The sequence below is a fragment of the Solanum pennellii genome, chromosome 9 (genome assembly GCF_001406875.1).
Source record: "Solanum pennellii chromosome 9, SPENNV200".
NCBI lineage: Eukaryota > Viridiplantae > Streptophyta > Magnoliopsida > Solanales > Solanaceae > Solanum > Solanum pennellii.
The window spans coordinates 55,946,348-55,966,781 of record NC_028645.1 but is presented as its reverse complement, the minus strand read 5'-3'; positions in this window follow the sequence as shown (position 1 = coordinate 55,966,781).

Below are 20,434 nucleotides of genomic sequence, written 5' to 3'. Positions count from 1 at the left end.
TATATATATATATATATATATATATCACATGTGTTTTAAATTTCTTTATATACATACATTGAGTTGAGTAAATTATTTAGTTTAGCAGAGCCAAGGTAAGTTCATCTTATTCTCATAAAGCTTAAGTTCTTGTTAGCATTCCAACTCGCATACTCTTACATTCAATGTACTGCTGTCATTTGGCCTTCATCGTCTTATGATGCAGACGTAGGAAACTAGAATTAACATCCATTATATCATTGATCCATTTTGAGCACTCATGGTTAATGGTGAACCTCCTTGCTTTCCGGAGGATCCTTTTTATGCTTTCTAGTCTTTTCATTTAAGAATTTTATGGGGTCTGTCCACATATTTATTAAAGTATATTAGAGGCTTCATAGATAGATAGTCAGTAACAGTGTTTAGTATTAGTCTCTTCTTATCCTACATTTCGTATGTTAAAATAATGAGACTTAAGTGTTATTTTAGCCAATACAATTGTTTAAAGTATTTCTTATGAGAATGTTTCTAGTTTTATCATGGAGTTAAGTCTTATGCTGAGTTAAGTAAGCGAGGCCAAGAATTTGCTCAAGACCAGTATTGGTCATTGGGTGTCGGCCACGTCTAGGGTGTAGGTTCGGGGCATGACACAATGCATTAGAGAACCTTTCACCATCCACGATGTTTTCATAATAGCTTTTTAGTCTCTAGTCATTCATTTCATGCTACAAACTCACTGAAAACGTGATATATAATCATTGATCATACACACCATACTAATTAATATTTAATTTAGGAAAATAGCTCAAAAAGAATTGAGGATAAATCTAGTTGCCATTCATGTTATGTTGCCAAGCTTCATCGAGATATGTTCATTTATAAGCTTACTTGAGTCATAAACATGCATTGATTTCCATAATTCAAAAGCTTCATCATGGTTTCAAAGTCAATACATTTTCAACTTCATTTACATCAATCTCATCAAAAGGACATGCATATCTCCATAAATTCTGTCATGGTTTAAGACCCACATTATATCCTCATGGCTAAGAAAACATGGGTCCATGGGTTTCATTTTGAAACATGCAATTACTTTAATTCATGCATAAAAATTCATAAAACAATTAATTGGATTAACATTGAAAGGAAACATGACATGGAAGAAAACTCTAACTTTAATTTTAGATTTTTACTTATAAATTGGAGAATATGAAAATCCTATGGAGGAAAGAGCTCCACTGGTGTACACTACCATATATCGAAGTTCAAAGCCCTAAAGAAATTTGGAGAATCAAAGGCTTGATCTTAAAACCCTAACTTGAATTCTTCTTCTTCCTTAAGAGAGATATAATTAAGAAGAGGATCTTGATAAACTTTTGTATTTGAAGTAAATGAATTACATTTAGGTGATCTGGTGGTTTAAAATCATTTTTAGGAATTTTTGTTGAAGTCAAAATGATGTAGTCTTGATTAAAAATTATTCGAAAAATAGACAATAATCCTTGATTTAAAACTGTCAAATTTTTCTCACTGGAAAGCCAAAATGGGTTGCTTAGAGTACCACGACCTTTCTAACAGGTATGAAGAAACTATATGCGACAGTACTTCACCATTGCGGGCATAACCTTTTTAATCCTAGCTTAGATTAGGCAAATCAGGTGGCGCTGGAAAGAAGACTCAAAGATTTTTACTTTGATAGATCATGGGCCACCTAATCCCTTTTGTTTTAAAAGATATTACCATTTGAAGTTGACTGTAAATTCAAAGCTTGAGAAAACCCCTTCAGGGTCGACATCGCGGTCTGTGTGGGGCTTCATGGCTTGTAAAAGCCTATAATGCTTGACAACTGACTAGGAGAGAATCACTTCTAAATGAAGTACCTCAAGAAACTTTTGACTGCCCATCAGCTCACCATGGGCCTTCTAGACATCCGGCAAGGTGAAGCCTGCACGGAGCAGGTTCTGGAAACCTACCACGAGCCCATTAACATACAGTGGTCCCCTTTACAACCTTTCTAAGGCTTTATGGAGGGTTTTATGGTCCACCATTGGGATAATGACTTACTTTGATTACCCCTTTCTAGACTTTCCCGAATCTGAGGTGTTATGGTGAGCATTTAACCAATGTGGGACAAATAAGATGACTGGTACGAATCAAATCTTTAGCCCTTGATATAAAAATTGCATTGGTTTGGTATTATGTTGTTCTTCGTAGTGTATGAAGTATTATTCAAATACTAATAAATAATAATATTACTTTGACATGTCGTGTGAGTATGTAGATGGGGTAAATCTCCCCTCATTTGTTGGCTTAACAGAGCACCGGTGACGGAACAATCGTGCATTTATATACTTTTCTAGGTATATTGGGTCCTCTTGATCGGGCATATACATTATACTCCATGTTTAGGTCACGTGGTTTATATCTATTTATAGTAGCTCCCACATGCATACTCTTATTGTATTGACCATATTATCAGCATTTACTCCAATATTCATTTCAATATGTTATCCATGATTCGTACTCGGTCTCTGCATCTAACCAAGTTTTCAGTTATACATCCATACAACCTATTGACATGCTCAGTTGATATAGTATGTATTATATTGTTCTTTTTATATCGTTCAACTTAGTATCTAAATCAGGAGTTCTTAGTATATTCAAAGTATTGTTGAATACTTTGAGATACATCATTTTATGATGTAGGTTCAGGGCCTCAACATCCAAATCACGCTTAGTAAGATTTCCATCCCATACTTAGAAACTTCAGTTGTGAGTCGCCATAGTTCTAGGGTGTTTCTTTATGTTTTATTTAGTGAACTTTTTTCAGTCTTTCGTTATTTTCTTGAGTTAGTAGGGAACTTGTCCCAACACCTCATCTATAGTAGAGGCCTTAAGACATAAAGTCAGTGTTCAGTTGTTCTTGGGGTTATTTCCCCTACATATTAAGTTCTTCTTTGATTTAGAGTCATTTTACTTTTTGATTTCTAGTATGCTTGTGATATGACACACTCGGGATTAAGTTAGGCTCACTTGTAATCCTAGGTCCGGTGTTATATTAAGGGTTAGCCCTAAGGCGTTACACATAGAATAAGATATTGTGTATGCAACATATTGTAACAAGCCTTAAAATTGATATGATAAGTAATGCTTAATGTATCTAGAATGCCAATTATTAGACCAGGTTCACACGGATTGATGCGCGTAGAACAAGACCTCGGAACCCTTGCTAAATTCAAGCCAACTAACTTGGGGAGTTATTTGAGCTAGGAAAGGTTGGGTCCAACCAAATTTCTTCACACTTGAAGAACTACCACGAAAATATAAGAAAAACAAACGTTAATCAATCATGTATGTGTACCTAAAAAACTCTAAACTTTTAGGTTCAGGCACAGGTGGACTATAGAGCTACATGATCAATGCATCCGGACATCGAGCATACATCCGAACTTGGTAGGCCCTTATTCTTTCGAGGATGCTTGCCCATTAACATTGTAGCTTAGTTGTAGGATTTAGCTAGTGGAGTATGTTCCACCAGCGTTTCTTTCCCATTTTTGTTCAGACATTGTATTGGTGCCATTGTAGCATGTACATCTTTATCGTTATAATAAACATCTTATTTCATTTGATGATCCTAATGTTAGATGGTTGATGGTGAATAATTATGTAACAGAATGTTTATTAAGGATGTTAGGAAACATAAACTTTCAAATTTTCCGCCAAAATTATCCTAGATGAAGTAAGAATGACTTATGTAGGCTTGTCTGCAACGTCTGATATGTCAATGATGCCGGTCTCGTCTGAGTCTAGATTTTGGTCGTGACAAAGCTGGTATCAGAGCGCTAGGTTGACTTCCGAGGATAATAAGTTCACATCAACCACATTGAGTAGTTTCTAAATCATGGTAGTGAAGTGCACCACTATCCCTAATTAGAGACTACATGATGCGTAGGAAAATTCCCTTCTTCTGATCTTATCGTGCCTTTTCTAATCTGTTTCTTATTAAGAGCGTATCAAACATCAACTCTTGAGATTTAGAAAGATAAATATGAGGAGAAACGAAGGCGGAGCAGCAAGGTGTTCGGAGGGAGAACCACCTGCTAGCACGATGGCTAGCAGGTTAAGGGACTTCACGAAGATGAATACTCCCATTTACACTTGATCTAAGATTGTTGAGAATCTCGAGGAGGAGTGCAGGGCATCTATGTTGCATGCCAACATGGGCCTTTCAAGGATTTTGGTCCAGGTCCAACAAGTAGAGGAAAACAGGAATAGGAAGCCTACTAGGGCAGGGAACAGGTCAAGACAATCTGAGAAGAATTTTTCAAGGAAACGTAGTACTAAAATAAGGGATAAACCCACTTTTTAGAAGAAACTCTCCTACCTAGGGGAGTGAAGTTCGTCCAAGGATCGCTATGATAGGGATTCCAAGCCCAGAATTAAGAATAGGAAGTATGTCAAACTTCATTGAGGAGAGTTTATGAGGGGCTCTAATGCTTGTTAGATTTGTAGAAAACCGGGTCACATGGTGAAGGATTGTCCGATTAAGAGAAGTCATGAAAAAGGGAAATAGAGACTTCAACCTAATGGTCCAAGTGAAGAGGCTCCAAGGAGGCAACGATTCTTCACACTCAAGTCTAGGGGTGCAGGGCAAGGCACCACTTGTGAAGTCTCCGGTGCGTAGCCTTAATTAGTCTTTCATGTATTTGACTGTGTATGGTGTTTATGCACTAGTATGAAGTTAATATGTTTGAGTCATCATGTTGGTTTCTGATTGGTATGAATTACATATTTACTTATGTTTTATGCTTCGATGAGACTTGTTTAGGCAAGAGTTTCTTAGTCTATTAATGTAAAGCTACTAGTAGGTTTCAAGGATGTACACTATCATGTTAATATGTGAATAAAATATTCACCAATGGGGAGTATTGATATCCTATGTATGCATACATTCTATAGATGACTTACTAACTATTTTTAAAGAGTAGTGGCATTTGGGAACGAATGTTCCTAGGGGGTGTATAATGTAACAAGCCTAAAAATGGATATGCTAAGTAATGATTAATGTGTCTAGAATACCAACGATTAGACCGGGTTCACACGGATTGATGTGCGTAGAACAATACCTCGGAACCCTTGCTAAATCTAAGACGAATAGGAAGGTTGGGTTCAACCATGTAGGGCTCTTGAATACGAAGATTTACTTGAAGGAGTCTTTATTTGACTTAAAAAGGGAAAATCTTAGGTTTCGAGGGTCTAGGGGTAAAATGGTATTTTTCCAGGTGACGGATAGTATCGTAATTACACTAAATATATAATTAATTAATTAATTAATAAGATGGAGCCGCATTTTTGGAGAGAGGGCCGAAATTGGGCTCTTGAAGTGATGTCTTTCTTCACCCGTGTTCAAACCTAGGTGGAAGCAACGAATTATATTGTTTTTAATTTAAGTTGGTAAATTAATGTAATTAATTTATATTTATAAGTTATTAGCTGATTGAAAATAAAAGGAAATCAAATTTTTAATAATTAAATAAAACCTTATTTGACTAAGTCCTAAACTAGACTCCTAAGCCTAAGAAAACTCTTCTCTCCCACGCTAATCTCTCTCTCATGTCTCTATCACTCTCACTCACATTTTCTCTGCCAAAATAACTCCAAAAACAGTAGGTAAACCAAAGTTTTTCACACTTGAAGAACTCACACGAAAATATAAGAAAAACAAACGTTGATCAATCATATAGGAAAAGAGAAGGTTTTCGTCGAGTTTGGTGTTGAACTTTTAGTGTAGGACGTGTGTTTGGAGGAGTTCTTTTGATAGAAAGTCGAGGTTTTAACGTCAAAAAGGTATGGGTTCCCTTCTATATTGGTCCATTTCACAAGAGACCCTTTAAGGTTTATAATATTCATTCCTAAAACAAGGATTGTTCCCCGTTGCATAACCCTGTCACTAGCTCCCGTTGAAATATAGGTTGGTTATGTTTGCTGGTACAAAACTAGGAATGAAACATGTTTTCGTGATGATTATGTGTTTATATGTATGTTTGGAATTATGTAACTTATGTTGATGTTTCCGAAAGTGTAACTACATGTGTATGTGTGTGTTGCCGTGGCTATTGTTCATGGTTTAGGACTTGAAATGGCATGATAATTCTTTATATTTCATGTACACATGTTAATGTAAATGTGATGTTCATATGAGTTGAAATGTGGCTGATTTGAGGGATAATCTCTTGGCTAGATGAATCCATGAAGACGCACCTAAAACTTTTTAAATGCACTACGAAATTCCCCTAAGAACTACTGTGTAACTTGATGAAATGATGCTTGAAAATTAATAGAAAATTTCCAGCTTCTAGTGATGAAATTCGGTCAGCAAAGAGGGTTAAAAATATTGGAAAAGAATGGATTAAAACAAGTGAGGTCATGGAGGATTGAACCCCTGACCTCACTATGTTCAGAACCATGAAAATAAAGAAGTAAAAAGAAATGTGGTTAAGGGATTCAAACCATAGTATTGACTTGAAAATGTAACTTAAAGTAAAAAAAATAAGAAATGAGAGGAGCGGGATTCGAACCCACCACCTCTCAATAAGATTTAAGGAGGAGAATAAAAGAAAAATAAAGGGGGAGGCGTGTGGGAATCAAACCCACGACCTCTTAGGCTGATTTAAGGAGGTAAATAAAAGAAAAATAAAGAGAGGATGTTGGGGATTTGATCCCAAACCTCATAGTGAACTCGAAGTAGACGAGGAGAAATATATAAAAATAACAAAGAAAAGGGGTTGTGGGGTTTTTTTCCCACAACCCCTCGGCCAAGTAAGAGGTAACTCAAAGGAGAGATAAAGAGGAAACGTTGATGTTGGGGCTCGACCTAGGGTCCTTATGTCATGTGGACCAAAATACAATAAATGAAAAAAATGTAAGTGTTGTCTTAGGGATTCGAAATTGGGTTTCCTTGGCCAAATTCCGTATAGATGAATAAGTCATACATGAATTAAATCTTCAAGAATAATGTTGTCTACTTAGATCGAAATCGAGATCTTGGCATACATACAAGATGCATAGGTCTTGTATTACATAATCCTAGGAAGATATGAATCACTTAAACGAACTATGAATGAAGCCTCATGGACACACTAATGGCCAAGTCCATTGGCATACGATGAAATGCTTATTATGTAATGAAATGATGAAACCCTAGAAGGGTTAAGTAAGAGTGTGAAACACACAAATGGCCAAGTTTATTGGCATATGATGACATGAAGATTTACGTATAAAGGGGTGAGTAATTATGAAGAGAAAATGTGCTAATATTAATGAATGTGGTGACAACTTGATATGAGGCAAAGTTAAAAGATGAGATCAATCTCAAATGAGCCTAAGTAAATGTTATCAAAAGTGTAATGTTAATGAAGACACTATTCTCTATGAACACTCTAATGAAAGTATTGAGATTAACACACTTAATACTATTGATGAGATGAGAAATCATCTACTGAGCTATGATATCCTCATACTAGAATCGAGCTTCCATTACGTATGAGTTGAATGTAATGGAACTTTATAGTGAGCATGGATATACTAGCTATGAGCGGTGATGCCTTCTTTTGGGAAGGGCGGAGGTTCACATAACACTCGTGAGATGAGACTGTCCGGATTGCTGAGTATGGGTCTCGTTATATCTCCTAATCTTCGAACCTATACTTCTAATATAAGGATATGGCGGGGTTCAATTCCCCATGTACGCTAGCATGTTTTGGGTCACATTGGCCGGTGATTCCACCTCTTTTAGGTGTGGGGTTTCATGACACTGGATTTCATGATGCTTACATGATCTATGTCTGTTAAAGTTAAAGTTCTCAATGAATGAATGAGGCCAGCCTCAAATGATGCACATAATGAAACGAATGATATCTAAGGTGTTAGGATAAGACAATAAAGAGGTGAGTTAGAATCAAGTAATGACATTAGGTCATTCATGGTCAATGCACAACGAACCCGATGAGAGCCTTAAACTACATCCTAGGTATAGCTGGTGTTTACACTGACCCATGAATTAAATAAAATGAAGTACGTAAGAATGAACGAAGCAGGCTCTGTGTTTGCTAAAGCAGACTCCCTAGGTGAGGTTCCATATGTTGAGCCCTTATTTTGGGAAGTCTTAATGCCAAGTCTATGATTCAAAGGTCTCATGGTAGATGAATAAATTATATGAACAACGTTATCTGTTATATGAATTATGATATGTGCTACGTGTACTCTGTTGTGTGCTGTGTGAAAAATGTTAAGTATGATGGTGCATGTTATACTCATGGCATAACATTCCTAATCCAAATTTGGAGAGCTCATAAACATTTCTTATCCAATTTATTAAATTTCACCCACTTTCCTAATCTCAATTTGGCAAGTCCACTGACTTGACCTGCCACAATCATGTTGCTAGGAAAGAGCTATTCTTACTCATGCATGTCCTTGGTGTGTGCTTGCATATACCCATACTTAGTACAAGTGTGTACTAACCCTATACAAGTCTAAACTTTTAGGTTCAGGTACAGGTTGACGCTAGAGCTATAAGATCAACGCTGCATCTATCTGGACGTCAAGCATTCATCCGGACTTGGTAGGTTCTCATGCTTTCGAGGATGCTTGCCCATTTACATACTAGATTAGTTGTAGGATTGAGCTAGTGGAGTATGTTCCACTAGCGTTTCTTTCCCGTTTTTGTTCAGACATTGTATTGGTGCCATTCTAGCAATTACATCTTTATCGTTATAATGAACTGCTTATTGCATTTGATGATCCTAATGTTAGATGGTTGATGGTGAACAATAGTATATGTAATAGAATGTTTAGTAAGCATGTTAGGAAACAAAAAGTTTGAAATTTTCCGCTAAAATTAACCTAGATAAAGCAAGAATGACGTATGTAGGCTTGTCTGCAACTCTAATTATTCTCTGATATCTTGTTTTGTATTTTAACATAGTTCCATGAAATCACTTGCCGCAAGAACAAACCTTTGCTTATTATTTTTAGTGTCTACCACTTAACAAATTGAACATGACATTGTTTTAAAATATTTGAAAGGTTCTATAAGGGATTCTTTTTCATCTAGACAAGAAAAACTAAGCATAAACACCATCAGTGACTCGGAATTCAGGGCAGAAAATATGTATAACCGTTGACAGGAGTAATTTTTTTCTTGATGCAGGGCCTACTTTTACTATTCTTCTTAGCTGAAACTTACTTATGCAAAAAAAAAAACCATGGGAATTATGGAATGCGAGGTAAAGTAAGATATACTATCCAGCTTTGGTGTTCCTCGGTGATGCATATGGCTTGCTGTTAATTTTCTTAGTAGTCTCATTATATTAGATATTTTGTCAATTACTGGCCGAATATTCTTTTCATTTGGTAAATAACATTGATTTCAACAAAAGTGAGTACGAAGGAGAAAGTTGTTGATGAAACACATTAAGTTGATATGATAACTAGAGTATATTCGAGGTTCCAATTGTTAGTGTAAAGTTTTAATGATAAACAATCTATCTCTTTAGAATAATAATAGTCATCAAAAAGGAAAGAATCAAGGAATATCGAAAACTGCCAATCAAGAACCTTGGCTCAAAGCTCAAATCAAGTAGAATAGAAGAAAGATTTAATCAAGAAATATCACAAAAGGATCGATTTCTGATCCCCACAATGCAAGAAGAATACCAATCAAAGGATCCTGATTTAGACGCAATCAATCAAGGATTCAGGAAGAGATTTTGAGAATACAAAAATCAAGGAAGAAAAATAACTTGACAACTAGCAATGAAAAATACAATGTATATATTCAACATAATATTCAAGGAAAGGTGAAAATAACAAGCTTACACTCGATCAACAAACTGAATATTTGAAAGAAAGACTAAAGAACCAATGGGTAAAAACTACAATCAATTAAGGAAGATACAATGGCTATAATAAAACATGCAACCCAGATCAAACGCTAGAAATCAGTCTTTAGCTTTATTCTTGGAAAATTAAGATCATTAGCGCTCTTTTCGAAGAATCAAACCTCTTGGGTTTCTATATCTTCACAAAAAAGTTTCAAGACTTCGAACAATATATATGGAGGTTCGATTGATATAAGAAAGTGTACATGAATTTTGAATAAAAAAACATTCTCTACTCTACTTTTCACAGACATTGTATTATTTATTTTTAATCTTTAAAAAATAGACAAGAGAAAATTAATGTTGGTAAGGCTTTTGTATCAAAAAAAAAAAAAGAATCTAAGTGTAATTATTCTAAGCTCATCTCTGTAATCACACCAAAGTTTACAAATGCTTGAAGAGAACATCTTTGTAACCCAAGGAACTAGATGTAAGTTCCATTTGGATCCCAACCTGTATAAAAACTTTCTCTATCAAGTTTACTTTCCAGTTTTTACTTATTCTTCTCTTCTAGATACATTCAACTAGGAGACACCTTAAGTCAACTACCCAAAGATTAATGAAACAAAATAGCAATTTACCCCCCTCTTAAACTTTCTATTGGTATTAGAGCTTCGTCTAACAAAAATTTCTATATCAAAATGTGAGAAAAAAATCATGGCACAAAAAATCATGGAAGCACTATTTCAATAAGGAACCTCTCAAACAAGACCTCCATACTTTAAAGGGAAACACTTTTCTTATTGGAAAGTGAGACTGAAAATATTCGTAAAATTCTATGATGTGAAAGTTTGGAGAGTGATCAAGCTTGGTGACATTCCTATTCCCATAACTAAAAGTTCAGAAGAAAGTCAATCATCCACAATTCCAAGCTTGGAGAACTACACAAATGAATAAATGAAGATTATTCAAATAAACTTCAAAGAAAAATAATGTTCTATATAATTTTATTAGTGGTGAGGAATATGAAAATATATCTTGTTGTGATATTTCCAAACAGATGGGGATAAACTGGAGGTAACGTGTTAAGGAACTGATAAGATCAAGGAAGCCATTATCAGGTTTCTAGTATATGAATACGAACTCTTTTAAACGGAGGAAGGATAAACAATCGCGATGTTTGCTCAACTGAGTAAGATCATTGGAGAACTAAAAGTTTCAATAAAAATATATACTCCCATAGAACATAAGAAGAGTTCTTCGAAGTTTGCAACCACAATGGCAAGCAAAATTAGTTTCTCTTGAAAGCATGAATGTAATAACCCTAACCTATTATGAGGTAAGGGGAGATTTATTAGCTTTTGAGAAAACTCATCCTAACAAAAAAGACCAAGAAGAACCCAAAAAGAAGATTGTGGCGTTCAAAGCAAATCAGGAAGACAAAGGAGAACAATAACTAGCAGAGATGAAATTACCTTAATTACCAAATCAGTGATGCGTTCCTCTAGGAAATCCAGAAACAACAGAAGAGGAAGAAACTTTGGAAAGGGAATGTATATCTCTACTAACTCAAGAAATGATAGAAAATGTTATGAATGTGGAAAGTATGGTCACATAAAAAATGAATGTCAAGAAGCAAAGAAAAACTACTCTAAAGGAAATAAAAATAACAAAGCACTAAGCATCTAGAGTGATGAAGACAACTCTGAAAATGAACATGAATAAATTGGTAACATTTCCTTCATGGCTGTTGGAGAATCAAATACAGGGGTATTTAATAATTGTAATGATTTATAAAATTTGCTAGATCGTGTTGTGACAGAGCTTAAAGGAATTTTTCCTGACTTTCGAAATCTTCAAACTAAAAAAAGAGATTTGGAAATAAAAACTGGTAGTGAGTGAAGTCGAATTGGATCTCCTTTATGAACAAATTCACTAAATAAAAGTTCCTCTTGAGAATTCCCTAAACAAATCAAACTCTTCCAAAAATTCCTCTAAAAGGTCTCTAGCAGCGAAAATTCTTCAAATGGGATTACTTTAGTTGCAGCTAGTCGTATAAGTCGAATGATTCAAGAACTTGCAGCAATGATTCCATTTCAGAAGAATGTACTCCTATATCATGCAATTATTGTGGGAAGCCTTGACATGAGTCATATAACTGCTGGTTTTGAAATGACAAGTCATCTAAATGTGTTTGGGGACCCAAAAGAACTTGACATAACCTTAACCTTGAAGGACACAAAAAGGTTTGGGTACCTGAGAGGAGATAATAATCTTGTTTTGCAGGAAGAGCACAATAAATAAACAGAAAATGGTACCTGGATAGTGGATGTTCAAATACATGACGGGAGATAAAAATCTGGTAAAATTTGTTGCTGAATACAAGGGTGGTAACATTCGTTTTGGTGATAACTCAAAAGGAATGGTAACTGATATAGTTACAATTTCTTGTAATGATTCATGTGATATCTCAAATGTTTATTTAGTGACAGGACTTAAATACAATCTCTTCAGTATCAATCAACTATGTTACTTATATCTAGAAGTCCATTTTCAAAAGAATTGATGCTTGATAAAAGATTTATCGTGTAATAATCTACTAGAAGGAAGTAGAGTAAAGAATGTATACATTCTTGACTATGTAAAAAACAACGGAGAACATATATGTCTATCTTTAATGGTTGATGATCCATGGATTTGGCATAAAAAACATTGCCATGCAAGCATAAGACTAATTGAGAAGCTGGCGAAATATGAGTTTGTAACTAGGTCACCCAAGTTGGACTATTTAAAAGATCACAGTTGTTACATGTGTGAAATGGGTAAGAAAACAAGAATCTCATTTTATGGAAAGGATATTGTCTCCACAAATTAACACCTACAACTCCGACACATGCACTTATTTTGATTTACCAGAACATGCAACATCTTAGGTAAAAGGTACACTTTTGTAATACTTGATAATTATTCTTATTTTACTTGGCTTATGTTTTTATCTCACAAGGATGATACTTTAAAAATTTGTATTTTTCCATAAGAAAGTTCATAGAGGCAAAGGTTATTATATTTTATCGATAAAAAGTGATCATGAAGGAGAGTTTGAGAATAATTTGTTTGAGAAATTTTGTAATGAGAAAGGCTATACTCGAAACTTTTCTTCACGTCGATCACCTCAACAAAATGGAGTTGTGGAATGAAAGAACAGGACAATGCAAGTTATAGGAAGAACTATGATCGTTGAGCACTCTTTTCCACAAAAAATTTGGGCATAATTTGTAAGTAAAAGCTATCATGTGTTGAATAGATGCTTAATCAGATTCATTTTTAAAAAGACACCCTATGAATTGTGGAATAGTAAGAGACCTAACATTGGTTAGTTCCATCCATTTGGGTGTAAATATTTCATTCAAAACAATGGCAAGGATAATATTGATAAGTTTGATGCATGAAACGATGAAGGTATATTTCTTGGCTACTCAATATCTAATAGATCGTATCGACTTTTTAATAAGCGTACTTTACATATTGAAGATTATATTCATGTGATTTTTGATGATTCTAACAAATCTGTTAAGGTAAGATTAAACACATATGATAAATAGAATCAACTGTTTGTATCAACTAAAAAGGGGATAAGTAGTATTGAATAGTCGATTGTAGTAGAACCTTCGATCAATTCCGTACTCAAATATGTTCCAAATGATTGGAGAAGCAAACCAAATTATCCAAACAAATTTATTATTGGAAATCCAAGTGAAGGTATGAAGACCCAAGCATCAAGAAGAAATGAGATACATGTCACACTCATCTCTCAACTAGAACCTAAGAAACTAAAAGAGGCTCTCTAAGATGAAATATTGGATCAAGTCCATGAAAGAGGAATTAGATCAGTTCGACAAAAATAAAGTTTGGACTCTAGTACCTAAACCTTTATGATATGTCCATCATTGGAAAAATGGGTTAACAGAAATATATTGAATGAATCTGGAGAATTGATCCGCAACAAAGCCCGTTTAGTGGCTCAAGGTTACTCTAAACAAGGAGTTTACTTTGATGAAACTTCTGATCCTGTAACAAGAATTTTCCGTACTTACGCAAAGTGAATTCAAGATGAGTATGATGGGCGAGTTAACCTTTTCTCTCAGACTATAAATCTGTCAATGTGAGAAAGGTACATTCCTATATAAAACAAAAATACTGCAAAGAGCACATTCAAATATTTTTCATGGAAAACTCCATGTCATTAGGCACTCCCATGAGTACCATTTGTTCTCTTGACAAAGATAATGACGGTAAGACACTCGACGAAACTAAGTATAGAGGTGTGATTGGGTCTTTACTCTATCTTACTGCCAGCAGATCATCTTCAGTGTATGCAAATGTGCTTGGTTTCATTCTTCTCCTAAATAATCTCATCTAACGGCGGTAAAGCTTAGTATTCCTTATTTAGTGGGAACATATTCTATTAGTTTATGGAATACAAAAGAGAAAAAATCCTTTCTACAACGATTATCTGACGCTGACTATGCAGGTGCTAAAGACGACACGCAAAGTACTAGTGGTACATATCACATTCAGGGAAAATCATTCATTTCCTGGAACAACAAAAAACAGGGCTCTGTGTCTGTCTCTACTACAGAGGGTGAATATATTGCCATCGGTCAATGTTTTACGTAAATTCTATGGATGGTTCTTTAATTAAATGATTATGACTTATCCTTTGAACCTCTTAACATTATGTGTGATAATTCTAGTGCTATTTGTCTATCAAAAAATTATGTGCATCATTCTCGAGCTAATCGTATTGATATCAAACATTATTTTACTAGAGATCATGTAATAAAAGGTGATATCTAAATATCCTTTATTAAAAGTAATTTTCCACTAGCTTATATTTTTACAAACAACTTTTAGAGGAAATATTTTGTTCTCTTCGTAAATCATTGTATAATTTAGACTTTCTTAAATTGTTGGTATTATTTCCTTCTTGAATGATCTCTCTTTGATCATATTTTTCATGCATCATCGTTAATATCTATGTTATCTTTGCTTTTGGATTACTACTTTGGTGTGTTTTGGTTTCCTGTTGATATTTGTTGTGGTTAATATTTGTTAAACTCCACGTTCTTTCCTTTTTGTTCATGCCGAAGGGGGCTATTATTGCTTAAATGTTGCTAAATGCTTTCTATGATGCTTGCTACCACTGTCTCTCCGTTGATTTTATTATTTTTGCAACTGGAGCTTTACATAGAAAATAACAGTCTCGCATATTTTTATGGGGAGCAAGTTAAAAATCAATCCCACTAGTCAACCACCATTCATTGTATTTAGGGGAGGAAATCAAACATCCAATATCTAAGCCGACTATAACAGGGAAGTATTTCTACTTCATATTGTCCTCATCAAAAAAGGAGAGATTGTTAGAGTAAAATTTTAATGATAAATAACCTATCTCTTCAGAAAAATAATCATGATAAAAAAGGAAAGAATCAAGGCAAATTGAATAGTGTAAATCAAGGACCTTTAATCAAATGAAGAATATCAAAAAGCTCATATCAAGGAGAATATCATAAAGATAAAATCAAGAAAGATCACAAAAGGATCAATCCTGGATCCCCACAAAGCAATAAAAGATTACCAATCAAAGGATCCTGATTTAGAGTCGATCAAGGATTGAGGAAGAGAGTTTGAGAATACAAAAATCAAAAAAATCAAGGAAGCATAATATCTTGACAACTAGTGATGAATAATACAACGGCTATATTCAAATCAATATTCAACGAAAGCTGAAGATATGAAGCTTTCACTGGATCAAGGAAACTGAATATATTAAAGAAAAACTGAATAACACAAAACCTACAAACTATAATCAATTAAGGAAGACACAACAACTATAATAAAATAGGCAATCAAGAACCACGACAGGAAATCAGTCTTGAGCTTTACTATTTAAAAATTAGGATCACTTGCCTTCTTTTCCAAAGTTTCAAGACTTCAAACACTATAAATGGAGGCTCCGTTGACAGAAGAAAGTGTACAAGAAGTCTGAATCATCGCACATTCTCTACTCTACTTATAACAAACACTGTATTACTTAGTTTTACTATGTAAACAAAAAATAGAGAAGAGAAAAATATTGTTGGTAAGGCTTTTTTATTAAAAAAAAAAAAAGAGTGAAACTAATCACTGAGTGCATCTTGTCTACACTCATCTCTATACTCACACCAAAGGTTACAAAGTCTTCAAGAGAACACCCTTACAACCCACCATAAAACCCAAGGGGAGTGGAAAAAAGATCAACGTTGGATCCCAACAAATAAAAAAAAATTTTTTTTGCCATCTTTTATTTCAAATTTTCACTTATTCTTCTTAGCTATAGTCGACTAAGAGACACCTTAAATCGACTACTCAATGAAAAATGGAAAAAAAAGGAAATACCTCCCTCTTGCACTTTCACCAATGAACAGGAGAAAAAAGAGAAATAAGTTGGGATGTAAAGGTTTTTTTTAAGATTATTATGTCTTCTAAGATACTAAGGTACAAAAAAATCATCTTTCCTTTTTTCGAAAAAGAATCTACCCTACTGTATAGATCTCTTTAATCTTCTTTTTTTAATAGAGGGGCTGATGTACATGCATGTTACAACTGTACCTTTTCACAATTCTTAGGTGGTACGGGTACATCTCACAAAGTCAATTATGAAACGCCTTTTTTGATGCATCATTTCAAAGGAAACTCCTATTTTATTATGGTATCAACTATTAGTTGTGACTTTGAACTCTGACCAAAGATAATGTGGACAAGCATGTAGAAACAAGGGAAAATATATAATCCTTGTAGTCAAACAGTTTTAAGAATTTGAAACATATATTTAGTTATTGTTATGGTTATATTTATTGATTTGCATCCTTTGTTAGACACTAAACAGAGGTAAGAGGGGAGAAATGAGAAGTAGCTAAGGTAACTTTAATGGTATATCTTAATGGAAATAATACGAAGTGAAATGGTATAAACGCCCAAGGACTATGCCTTTTGTGAAGCGCTGCAGCTCTGAATCAAATCACCCATTTTTCGGAAGGTCAATGTGTTGCATCCACAACATGTATATATCTTGTTACCTTTTCTAAGTTTTTATTTTCTTTTGGTATTTATAGACTACATGTACCATTTGTGAACCTCTTTTATGCAGTTTAGACTTGTGATTATTCAACTACCTTATATTTGTTCATCTTCGCTGTTTAGAAAGTTAACTAAAACACCTTTGACATTTCTCAAAATTTTGGAAATGAAGCTAGTCTTTTTTGCTCAAATAGCGCCAGAATTTTGTGTTTAGTGCATGGTAAATGTAAAATTTGCCAGAGCTAGCTCTTCATGTGTTTCTTTCTAGATCTACCCTGCTTTTTCTTATTTTTCATATGAGATATCAATGAGGTTTCTGGTTAACTTTTCTGTATTTTGAACTTTCAGGATGTTAAAAAGCTGTGTGGAACAACAAATCCAGTACATGTAACTACGTGGAGCGCAATGAAGAATCGTGGGCTTTCTTTGGTTTTACAGTTCATTTGTGATGTACTAATTTTCTTATTATGTGCAACGTATAGAGGTAGACTTACCTAAATCTACTAATTGCATCGCACATTGTTTGTAGTTTTAAAATTCTCCTTACCTTGAATGTCTGTTGTATGTATATTGATATTTACTAGAAGATGATAGTAAATGATGATAATTTTAGACAAATTTTTTCTTTATAAGGTCTATAAATCTTTCTAACATTGCTATTTTACTCCAATTTTTAGTTACTTTGCTATTTTGTGGTCTGTATTTTCCTTTCCACTTCACTCTCTTTACCCCGAAAAAGGTAAGCGTAAGGTTTGTGTGCATCAGAATCTACTTGGAATTATATTGCATATGTTGTTGTTAAATGTTTATCTGTTTCACAAAAACCACATACTTAGAATGCCATGCTATTATATTATTTAATATGAGGAGCACGAATCTAAATTAATCTATTAGTATGTCTAAATAAGATCTATTTTTTCCATACATCTTTGGAACTTCCTATTTGTATTTTGGGTCGTTGCTATGGGTTAATATACTACAGAAGGACTTATTTACCTTTTTGATATTGAATCCATGTACCGGAAATTTTCATGTGTTACGTAATACAATACTTGGTTAGGATTATTTTATTAGATACGAATTCGGTTATGATGTATCTAAAGATCATTATAAGGTTGTGAAGATATGTATTTTAAGTCAAATTGAAGGCATCTGTGAGATGTTGTAAGGTTTTACACCTTAAAGGCCTGTTCTTGGTAAAAATACAAGATTTTACAGGTGCTTTTATAAAAGAAGAGGTGGGATTGTTTGTAAATGGCACTCTTAATTTGGAAGGAAGTTATTGCCGTGGTTCTTGGGAGATTGTTACTCCGGATTTCAGTACAAAAACACATGGGAAAATAGCATTACCTAGTTATTAAAATGGAGGCATTCTATATTGGAAATTATGTTTCGAGAGGGTATTCATTTGCTTGTTCTAACTATGATGAACCAAATAAGATGGATATGTAAGTTATGGAGTACGGTGTTGAGAAATTGTGGAATAAAAATTTATTTTTTACAAAGTACTATACAACGAGTTGGATATCTTATCAGAAAAAGTAACATGTCTGCTCAAGTGGTTTCATGTTGATTAGTTGAAATCTAAGTGCTGCAAGTTGTTCAGTGCAAATTTTTGGATGTTCTTTGCTCTCCAGTTAATCCAATTATGCATCTTTGTGAACGCAAATAGCCTTACACTGAAACATTCAAAGTCTCACAATGTGTGTGTGTGTGCGTGTTTTCATGTGGATGTACTTGTAAACCGCATGGAGGTACAAGGTATATGGTGAATAATCACTGGCTGACTCTATGCCAGCAACAGCGGTAAATAGATTATGAATGGGCGTCAAATAAGCTTAATTTAGATGAATCAAAATAGGCAAAATTAATAAATGAGCTGGCCCAAATGTGTATCAAGCGAGTTATAATTCAATTTCACAACAAAGTTAAAAGTTGAATTTAGTTAATCAAATGAGCTATTACAAATCTGACTTATTCCTGTTGAAAAGCAACAAGCAAATAAACAATATGAAAGGCAAACTCTTGTAGGTCCAACTCGAGTTCCTCGGGTTTGAGCTGCAGCTTCGGCCACGTGTCTACCAAATTCGTTAAGCTTCATTTACTAAAATGCAAAATTTACGAAATTGAAATTCTTGCCTCTTTTGCTTCCATCCTTGTAACTGTTTACAAAGTTCTCATAAACCGTTATTAAGAAGGAAGCAAATTCAACGTGAAAGAGAGAGGAGGTGGTTCAATGACTAAATTATATGTGCTCTTCATTCCCTCACACTTCTTCTATTCCTGGTAAATTAAACTTTTATGACTAACTAATTAATATTTCTTTTAGCATTTACTGTCTCTTTTTTCTACTAGCTATAATATAGTTTTCCTTGAGACGAGGGTCTATGGGGAACAAACTCTCTACCCCCCCATAGTAGTTGTAACGTCCTCGTATTCTGTAATCTCTTGAGACCCCAAATAACATAGGGTATGTTCTTTTTACTTAGTTGCTGAATGTCTCAATTTGTGTTTAAGGTACCATGTGGAGGATTTCAAATCACGATGAATGGTGACATCCTTTAACAAGTGATAGTGTACCTGCTACACACAAGACAGATTAATGGTTGTAGATTTAACTCTTTGAAAAAATACTTGTCATATGTCATGTAGTTAGTGCCATTAATTCATTGTATTTTGAACAAATGATAACCTACATGAAATAACATAAGTTTGCTAAAGGTCACGACAACCCTATGGAAAAGAATACAAAAGAAGGGACTTGAGAAGCCAAAGCTTGAAAAGTAAATATATTCAAGAAGCAAAGCTGGAATGGTAAGAGATTCAAGAATCATGCTGGACAACAAATAAACGAGGCAATAAGATATTGCTAAAATAAATATAAGTAAAATTAAGGAAAGGATTAAAGATTATAATTTGGAGATCAAGACAAGATTCAAGGAAGATATTGAAGATAAGCCAATAACTTAGAAAATCGTCCAACAAAGGAATTAATTTATTTAGTCATGTACATATCTAATGTGGAATGATTTAGAAAATCAATTACAACTAAATAAAGGAATCAATCATATAATCCTTGATTGATAAATCTCTTTGGTTTTATAAAAATAGCAATACCTTCAACGTATATATGAATCATTCAGTCACGACCCAAAACCGAGCCGCGACTGGCACCCACACTTATCCTCCTATGTGAGCGAACCAACCAATCTAAACCCTAACATTTCAATTTAATATCAACAGAAAGTAATGCGGAAGACTTAAACCCATTAATAAAAACCAATTCAATAACTTCTAAAATTCAACATCTATTATTCCCCAAAATCTGGAAGTCATCACCACAAGAACATCTATGATCAAATTACTAAACTAAGAGTACTCTCAGAAGCTAAATAAACAAAAGCTAGTCCATGCCGGAACTTCAAGGCATCAAGACATGATGAAGAAGATCCAGT